Genomic DNA, 8976 nt, shown 5'->3' with positions numbered 1-8976 from the left:
GTGGGATCACCTTCCATGTCAGCCTAGACACGTGACTAGTGCTGGTCAGAGTAAACATGCACTAGTCGCAAGTCTTCTGGGATGCAACTGACTGTTTTGGTATTAATCCTGCAGTGCATTGGAGTTGGACATGCTTTAGTGCCTTCAGTACAGGAGCAGCCAGCAATAAACCACCCTAGATAGTCTTTTCCTGTTTGCCAGCAGGTGACTGTCCCCAGAGTGTCTGCAATGACAGAGCACAGTCCATCCTCTGAAAGAAGGCACAGAGACGTTGTGCTGGCTGGCTCCAGCTGTGGGCTTGGGGGCCTCCAGCTAAATGTTTTCCATCAGTGTGCAGAGACATCCATGTGGCCCACACCCTGATTCTTGTCTGGTTTCTGCTACCTGTCCATGTCTGGTGAGGAGATTGTTCCTGCACTCGGGGTCTGCCTTAACGACGATCCCATCAGACACCTTTGTTCTCTTACGCGTCCAGATACATACAGGTGGGATGCCAGGAGAAAAGTGCCAACATGATCCTGTCAGTCGTCCCCTTGATAGGATGAGCCCCAGACCTGGGACAACAGGTTGCTGACCCAATAGCTGCTCTCTGAAGCACACATGCACATTGTTGGAGAAAAACGCAGCCAGCTCAGGCAACCTCAGTAGCTGCTTAATGAATCTTGACTCAGTTCACTAAACCTTTGACCAGTTTAAATTGGTACTAGCTGATGCAGTTCCTTCTCTTTCACTGCTCAGAGCAAAATGAAAGACAAGTGCTTTTGACCAAAACCTGGTATGAGCCCCCAGCCTCTAGCCTGAGCTCTCTGTTCCATAGGATGCTGTCCAGTAGTGAGGCCAGACCGCACATGGTCTACACCTGGGTCAAGAATGCATGTTTGCATGTTAATAAAGAAGATAACTCCCTTGGCAACCACTTCATTCTTCAAGGTGGTAGCCCTTGGGCTTCTCAATGTCTTTTAGTGAGTCAGAGGTGGTGTTACATTGAAAACTGACAGGTTGTCCTCTTCCCATGGACTCCTCCAGGCACAATGCCTTAGGTGAAGAGCTACAGACCTTCCACCATCACCTTCCCCAAGCAAACTCTGCATCATCTCCTCATCACGCACTCTCTGCCCAGCCCAGTCTTGTGTGCTCACATGTCTCCTCAGTTCAGAAAGGGCAGGAGCAAGGGTACATTGCACAGCAGATGTGTTCAGCAGTGAAAGAACTGAAGTGCAGAACAAGTTATTTCTGTTCTCGAGGTCACCTCTTCCCTTCAAAGACTATATAGCCACCTTTCTTTGAAACAGAAAAGGCCAGCTAAATCACAGACACAAATGTTGCTTCAGCAGAGCTTTGCATCTGGAGCCCTTCACCACTGCAGGGTCCTTCTGCTGAGTACTGCAAAGGATCAAAGCAAACTCCCCAAGTGAAATGCAGTGAAACGTGTCAGTGTGCAAAGAGGAGAGCGAGCCAACGTGTCGGACACAGGACTTCTGGTCTCCAGAGCAGGGCTAGCTAGCCAGGCATGGCACTTCATGAAACGCACTTACTCTTGCATTGAATTTGCTGCCTGGCTTCGTTTGCTTAATTGTTTGTGTTCACAGATAGCACTGGGTTGTGCAACCATTTTCTTTGAAAATGTAATTCAGCTCATGTTATTTCACCTAACTGGGCTGATGTTGAGTGAAGCAAAAGTTGTTTTGCTGCAGCCCTGTCCCCAGCCAGTGACATGTACTTGGGATGTTGCCTCAGAGAGCAGTTGTCTTGTCCCGATGTCAGGCGTGTCCTGGGGCCCAGAACAGCACAGCACAGCACTGTGCATGGCAGCTGTGAGACATAAAACCCAGCCCCTCCAAAACTAATGGCACACAACTCCAGCTGTGGCATAAAGGTATTTTGAATGGGCAAGAGAGGTTTTTTTGCCATGCAAACTTCCGGGTCACAATCACTAAAAGGTAAAGTGAGTTAAGCTTTTCTTTAGTTCAGGATAGAGGGTGTTTTGGGGCCTCTGAATCTTTTGAGGGTGCACGTGAGAAAGGAAGACGGAAAGAAATGGCATGCTGATACTTCTAAAGGGTGTGGGAAGCTTTATGGCAACTGGCCTGCTTCTCTTGTATTTGTAAATTGGTTGGGTCTGGACATGGGCTATCCACATATAACTGCATTTCTGTAAGAACTGTTTTATGAGTTACTTTCAGGGAAGACAAACCATTAGGTACTTCACAGCAAGTGTTTTTGAAGCAAGGGCTGTGTATTTTCCTTTGCTAGGAAAGCGGCTTGATCTTATTCTGAATGCTGCTACTTCACATTGTAATGACGAGACAGCACTGCCCTATGCAGGCTTGGAGCGTTGCCCTGATGGTCCTGTGCTGCCCTGCAACATAGTACAGATGGATGCTAGGCCGCCCACAATGTAACTCTTGTGAAATGTCCAAGAAGGAGATGAGGTAAACCTGCACTGTGTTTTTTTGCTACCAGGATAGAAACAATATGTTAGTTTCACTGATTATTTACAAACTCACATCCCTTCCTCTGTCCATCTGCCTTTGAAAGAGTTAATATTGAATATTTGGGAACACAGATAGTGTATTTGGGAATACAGATAATATTGAAAAGCAACTTCTCTATCAAACTATAGATGTCAGAAGCCAAGCTCTTTGACCTATAGTTTAGTTCCAGAAGAACCATTTCTTTTCAGATGAGCAGAAAACAAGCTGGAAATGATGAAACTGATCATATGTTTGAACTTTAATTTTGTTGATGGATGGCATTTGTACAAGTAGCTGCCCCTATGGTTTTTGTTTTAAATCATCTGGGCTTTTAATATTGACCTTTCTGTGAATTGGTGACATCAGAAAACTTATTACCCAATTCAGATTTTGCCAATCTTCTTCAAAAGTAGCTTTATTTATGAATATCGTATTAGTAAGAAAGGGAGCCTTTCTAATATCTGAGGCATTTTAAGCCTTGGCTACATTTTGTCCTACTGGTGTAAGTGAAATTTTCCCAGAACTGACACTAGTAAAGTGTTGTCTCAAGTTGAAGCTGTTTTGGACCAAAGTTCCTTCTTCCAAGATTTGGCCTCAGAACTCGGTTTCGAAATGCTAAGAGGAAAAAGGAATTTGGAAAATTATAATTAGCAAGGAGGAGGCTGATGAGCTTGGCCAAGGATGAGGAAGACTCTCTCAAATTCTGTTCTCGAGAAATGCTGGACGTGCTGCATTTCAGTCCCAGAGCTGAGAAGTGCTTCCCCAGGAGCCTGAGAGCCAAAATTTAGGAACCTTCTAACAGCCTATTTGCCCTTACCTTGATCTTTAGTTAGTTGGAGTATTGCCCAGCCTCTTTTGGAGTGTGAAGGCGTGGCTCTGAGCAGACAGCTACCAAGGTGTGTGGTCATCTGTAGAGTCTTAAAGGCAGAGGGAATTTAAGAAAACTCCCCTGCATCGAGCAACCAAATGTACTCTCATGAAATTATTCACTGAACTGTATTCAATATGCTCTACTTAAGGTCCGGGCGAAACTGAAATACAATCCTGTGTAAACTGTGATTGAAAAGAGTTATAAAATTTCCATTTATCCAAAACAATTTGTGGAGTCTGTTATTTAAAAAAATTGTATGTTTTTGGAGTGTAGAGCCAGACGTTAATAAGTCTCTGAGATGGAAGCCTTACAACTGTATTTATGGTTTGTGGTTTATACATCAGATAATAATGTAGTATAAGTACGAAAATACTTAACTGGCATCCAGTTGCAGATTTGACTGGAGCATCCTTTGGTTGGGCTTTATAGCCCACACAACTGAGTGGGCAGGATTTCCTGAAGAGATCAGGTCCCAGGTCATTCGTGGAGGTGAGAATGGGATGATCATGTTACTTGTGGGAAAGCGGGTGGGAGGAGGAAATGGTGCAAGGAGGTCTTGAGTCACCTGTGGGGAAGTGGTGTTTGGGGATGGGGAGGTTCCCTACCTCAGACTCTAATTACTGGGGAAGAGGGACAGGTATTGCTTTGGTGCATACACATTTCACGTTCCTCTGGTACCCTGGGATGGGGAACCACAAATGAGTGGCCAGTAGCTGCTCCCTGGCTTTTCACTCTAGGGAAGTTATAACTCCCAAATCTGCCCCTTTCACTGTAGAGGGGTTTCTGAGTCTCACCAAGCAGATCTGAGAGGAGGTTGGGCCAGCACTTGTTGGCACCATGCCTGTGTGGCCAGTAATAATCCCACACTTCCTGAAGAGAGGCAGGAGGGGTTTCTCCTGCCTTTGAAGGAGAAGGAGGCTTCTGGGTTTCTGCTGCAGCTTCTTCTTTCTAGGGGAGCACTGGTGAGTCAGTGGCCAAAGAAAAGATGATTTGTGACAAAGTGTGTCCATGATCCTGTTTCTGTGTCCCCAGCATTTAATCTGACTGTCAAGTCTGTGGGCAGCAGGGAGTTTTTCCTTGATCAGGTAGACACCACCCACTGGGGTTTGCTGCCTTCCTCTTTGGGGCTGATAACTTCTGATAGTTGTGTGAGGCACTGGTGCAAACCACAGTCTGTCACTTCTGGGACTCTGGAGAGAGCCTTGCCCTCTTCTCTTTTTGTGGTGCATTATGCTTGTGGTATTTGGCCTTTGCTACAGCTCTGAAGTGCGGTGAGAAGGCTGGGAGGGCCGTTGTGGCCCATGGCACACAGAATAGATGTTTTGCAGGTTCCTCTGGACTGAAGTCCCATTTGCTTGTCTTTGCAGGGGAACTGTACACGCTGACTGTCCCGCTTCTGAGTCCCTCTGTTACTGTGGTAAGTCTTTTAGTGTGTCGTTGATGTGATTCTGATTTGATTGTTGCATAGATTTATTTATTGTTCAAGTGCTAAACACCACTTGATTTTCAGGGGAGAGATAGGTATACTTGAGTTCAGTTTTATTTTTGTTACCAAAATGTCGAAATCTGAGATCAAGCCATACCTCCTTAAACAAGCAACATGTGTCTAGCATCTGGGACAAACCTCAAATGATCAACCTCAAACAATAGAACAGTTTTCCTGAAATTAGCCTTTGGTTCTTAGACCCATAGCCATGAATAACACCCATTCCCTATGCTCAGAATGTAAAATATGAGCTCCAGGACAAATGATAATAAATGAGTCCAAATGAATTCTCTCCTCCAGGAAACGATTTAATAAGTAAGGCTGCCCCATCAGATGCTTCTCTGGGGAAGATGTAAGTGTAAGTGAAGTACTGTCACAACAACTGTGTGTGCATATTCCTACCAGCTCTATTAGCTGGAGAAATGTAAGTTGGGGTCAAGATGACTGACCCTAAGGCTGACATTACATGTAGTTTTGGCAGGAAGATCTGTTTTGAGTACCTTGATCTCTCTGCAGATGTTAAAACAATCTTGCTGGTGGTTGAGGACCTGTCCTGTTACCTATCACTGCCTCTGTTGCTTGCTGCAAAAGGATGATACAGAGATTCAGTCAGAGAGAGGAAGATAGAGAGTACAGAAAGGGAAGCAACTCCTCATAACCTGCTGTGATTATTGACTATGGGAGAAGCACCCAGGGTACAAAATCAGCCCAGAAGGAAAGAATAAGTGATGATGCTGTGTATTTGTGAGCATTTTTTCCCCTTTCCAGAAGCTGAAGATCTTTGGGAAACTCCTGAGTGACAGAGGTAAGTGAAACTGCCAGTGGGTGGTGCATGGGCATCTCTAATGCTTGCAAATCGAGCGGAGCACTGCCCTTGCCCGTCACATGTATTCTATTTATGCCACAGCAGAGGGAACGTTGGCAAAGTATCTTAGAGGAGCAACCTTTTGTTATACCTACAGCTGCTCCCTTCCCTGTTAGTGCAACTGACACAAAAATAATCACAATAATAAAGATCATGCAGTTAATTGATTCACCATCTTGTGATCACTGCAGCCAATTTGGCCATAGCTTGGTTGCTGCATCTTGTGTTCCTATGATTTCTCACAATGAAAGAAACACCTGAAATACCTCAGGACGTTTAAGTTCAGTTCACCTGGCTGCTTCTCTCAACAGCTGACTCCACTCTGGCTTTTTTTCCATGTCTGCTAGAAGGTCATATCAAGATGTTGATTTTTCTTGTGCTGTTCCCCATGGTCAGTGCTAAGGGACTATATTTGAAATCAGTGAGTGAGCTGTGTGTTAAGAAATAGCTCTGACATTAAAATGTTTAAAATTACTCTTTGTTTCTCTGACTTCTCTCCTCATTTGGATTATCCAAATCTAGATTCCCCCCAGATTTGCCCACAAGATAGAATACTAAGGAAATATTGTTTTGTTTCAGTTATTTTTTGACATCCATATTTCTCACATTTCCTGTTCCAGTCAAACTGGGTCTGAACTCCTCTACTAACATTACTCCGTTATTCTGGAGATCTGAGAGGGGATTAAAAATAAACAAAGTGCAGGTAATGCATTTCTTGCCACAGGTTCTCTTAGACGAGTCGGTAAAAAGTTACTGACATTCGTCTCTTTTCAGGTTAAATAGAGGGATCAGACAAAGGGTATTACTAACATGGGTCAAGGTATTAAAAAATGGATGCCTAAATTTAGACTCCTAATTTTGTATTTTGATCCCCTAAATAAGGGCTTGATCTTATGCCCTTTGAAGTCAATGCCAAAGCTTCCACTGAATTCAATCTACAAGATGAAGTCCTAAATTATGGTCAGGTTCTTAAAAGTTCTCAGTGTCCCACAGCTCCAAATAAGTCATCACCCAGCCTCTTTGCAAATCACGCGTCTTCCCTTAAGTGCCTAAACGTGGAGCTTGTGCTTTTACGTATTCCTATTCCATATTTAAAATCCTGCCTGTTGATGCTGTCTTTCTTTCCGTCTCAGGGGCCATGGACATGGGAAAGCCAACAAGGTAATAAAGAAGTGTAGCCAGGACAGAGATTGATTTGTTTTTTTGGTGAGCGGTGCTTAGCACGAACACTGCAGATTCTATAGCAATCTCAGTATTTATTATGGTGTAATGTTAACATGGAAGGCACATGAATGTCCTTGCTGGTGCCACAATTCAGCAAGTACATGACCATTTGCACAAACTTAACATACACTGCTCTCCTGGTAACAGGATGTTGGCAGGTGGAAAGATCACAGGATCCCGATGAAACATAAGATGAGATGAGCAATCCTGTAGTGGTAATTTTAGAAGCTGGGCTCTGTACATTATTTACAGTACATTGTGGCTTTAAGAGGATAAGGCTGCCCCTTGCCACTTGTGGATTAAATCTTTTCTGTGAGGTTTCTGTGGGGACTTAAAGCAGTGCAGCAATTGGAGGGATTTTGTCCATCCAAAGGAGTATTAGAATTGCAAGTTATTCACAGTAGAGCTACCTTCATTCATAAAACACTCACCTAGCAGGAGAGAAAAAGGCACCTAGGACCTTCCACTAAATAAAAAGTACCGAGTGAGTTATCTGCTTGCTGCTGGTCTGAAGTGCAGAGGCCTGGCACAAAGAGGGAGCTGTTCACACTGAACTGGGGCACAGTCGGAAGCGGTTTCTGCCTCCAGGAACTTTAATTTGGCTTTACCTTCAGTTAATGAAATATCCCCTCTTTTTCATGAGGAAGGTTGAAGTCTCCCTATCTCTTGGAAGACATTTTTGGCAATTGCATTCTGAATATGGGAAACTCCAATTATTTTGGATGGGTAATTGTTTCCTCAGAAACCTTCTGTAACAATTTGTTAAAAAAACTATAGAGAAAGCAAAAGAGAAGGGATTATTTTGCAATGTTTGAACAACACCCACCACTCCTCTGTAGAAACGTAATCCCTGAGGGGAAAGGGATTATATCCTCCTCCAGGCTTTTCACTGGGCTGGATTTCTCCCCTTGCCAGAGGGAAGGCTGTGGGCACAATGGGTGTGACTCTACATCTAGGGCAGCAGAGGGGCTGGATGGGAGCTGCTCCTTGCTCAGGCAGACCTGTCACTCATCTCCCAGCCTTCCTCAGGATTAGTGTGACTAGGGCAACATCCTCACATACTGCACCAAGGGGTGAGAAAAAAAATCTTTAAAAATTAAACAAAGGGAAGAACAGGTCTAAGGTCTACTGAAAGCAAAGAGTTTTATTTTGGGGGTTTTTGTTTCATGTGTTTCTCTCAGCCAGCAGGTGCCTCTATAGAGCCAGTGCTGTGCCTGTATCAGTAGGAGCCTGTGGCACAGCACTGGAATACCTGCTTTCGAATGATAACACGGCCTTTTCTTTCTTCGGTGTCTTTTTCTCCTTCCCCTTCCCCTAGCCCATAGTGAGCCCCAGGATCTGTGAGTCTGGACTTCCACTCTATCCGCCACCTAAAGTCCATGGAGGATGGTAGCAGGAGAAAGATTTATATATGTTGACACACACATATTGTTACTATGTATGCCATATGAGGAAATTTTGCATATGACAGGAGCAAAGGAGCTCTGTCGGAGAATACCTGCACTAAACCCAGCGAGCAAAGCTGCCTCTCTGCCCTCCAAATACCTTCCCAGAAAGCAGGGTGGGGTTTGTGATGCAAAACCTTCACCCCTTTCTGTACAACACCCTTCTGCACACCAGGGCACCACACAGCCAGCACAGGCAGGCCTCTGAGATAAGGGGGGGATGGCACTGGGTTAAGAGAAATAAAACCCAAATGAGGATGATCCCCACTTCAGCCCTTTAACACGTAGGTGCTAAGAAATCACGGTATCCGAAAAGTCAAGCCCTGGGGGAAGGGGGGGGCGAGGAGGGGCAAATGATTGGCTGTGACTACAATTTGTCCCCCGCTGCTCCCTCTCCCCAAATGGCTCTGCTGGACTTTGGAGTAATTCCCACGGGCAAGGTGAATTTTGACCTGAACGTGCATCCATCGGCAGGGCAGAAAGGGTGGAGGAAGCATGACCCGTGGGGTGGCCGCGGTGGGAAGGCAGGGCAGGGAGGCTGGGGGCGAAATGCGCGAGCCGCGGGGGCTGCGGTGCCCCGCGGGGCGGCGGCGGAAGGGGGTACGCACCCC

Source organism: Myiozetetes cayanensis, unplaced genomic scaffold (assembly GCF_022539395.1).
Source record: "Myiozetetes cayanensis isolate MyiCay16 unplaced genomic scaffold, myiCay2020 scf2-11, whole genome shotgun sequence".
In the NCBI taxonomy this organism is placed as follows: Eukaryota; Metazoa; Chordata; class Aves; order Passeriformes; family Tyrannidae; genus Myiozetetes; species Myiozetetes cayanensis.
This window is presented reverse-complemented; position numbering follows the sequence as displayed.